Genomic DNA, 1,340 nt, shown 5'->3' with positions numbered 1-1,340 from the left:
TGATATGGTGGCCAACAATCAATATTTCTTTGCTCACCAAAGGCAACGCCAACCATCACAAAGGAAAGGAGTGATGGAGTTAGAAGGAGTGGACTCAATCTTGGCTCAAAACAAAATGATGTAGCAGCAAATTCAACAACAATTTGAGCAAATGGCCAAGAGGATTGATAGCCTCCAAGTTGCAGCAGTTAATACAAGCCAACCATCATCCACATGGGAGCAAAATGAAGAAACTCAAGAGGAGCAACAGCAAGAACAAGTCCAGTACATGCACAACCAAAATTCTGGGCGAAATGAAGTCTATAGTGATACTTACAACCCTTCTTGGAAGAACCACCCAAACCTTAGGTGGGGAGATAATCACAACCAGAATCAACAACCATGGCAGAGAAACTCAAATCAAAACACTTCAAGAAACAACCAAAACCACAACCTGCAGCAAACTAACCAAAACCCTTACAGAAAACCCCAAAACAACTACCCCAACTCCAACCATTACCCATCCAATAACCAAACCTCAAATCAAAACACTTACCCTCAACCCTCAACACCCCACAATCAACCAATCTCACAAGAATCTCAAAGGATTAACAACTTGGAGCTCCTAATGGAAAAAATGATGAAAACTCAAGAGATGACATTGAGGAACCAGGAAGCCTCCATGAAAAATATGGAAAGGCAAATTGGACAACTCTCCAAGAAAATCACCATTGAAAGGTCATCAAACTCACTGCCAAGTGACACCATTCCTAACCCAAAAGAGGAGTGCAAGGCAATACAACTAAGGAGTGGAAAAGTCCTGGTGAAAAATGAAGAAGCAACCAAGAAGCCAAAGGAAAGTGACAAGAAACAAGCTGAAAAAGAGAAGGCCAATGATGAAGATGTAACAGCAAGCAAGCAGACCTCAGAAGAGCTCAAAGAAAGGGAAGATCAGCCACAAAAATCAAGAAAGGGAAAGGAAGTAATTGAAGAGCCAACTAGGGACCAAAGGCAGGGAGTGAACTTCACACCACCTTTGCCATATCCTCAAAGGTTCAACAAGGAGACTAAGGACCAACACTTCCCAAAATTTCTTGAAATCTTGAAAAAGTTAGATATCAATATTCCCTTAGCTGAAGCACTTGAGCAAATGCCCCTGTACGCAAAGTTCTTGAAGGAACTTATCAACAAGAAGAGGAGTTGGCAAGTCAATGAAACTGTACTGCTCACTGAGGAATGCAGAGCACTAATCCAGAAGGGACTTCCTCCCAAACTCGAGGACCCTGGGAGTTTCTTTCTACCCTGCGCCATTGGCAGTATGACCATCAAGAAGGCAATGTGTGACTTGGGAGCTAGTATCA

The sequence above is a fragment of the Arachis ipaensis genome, chromosome B08 (genome assembly GCF_000816755.2).
Source record: "Arachis ipaensis cultivar K30076 chromosome B08, Araip1.1, whole genome shotgun sequence".
Taxonomy (NCBI): Eukaryota; Viridiplantae; Streptophyta; class Magnoliopsida; order Fabales; family Fabaceae; genus Arachis; species Arachis ipaensis.
Note: the sequence above shows the minus strand (reverse complement) of the source record.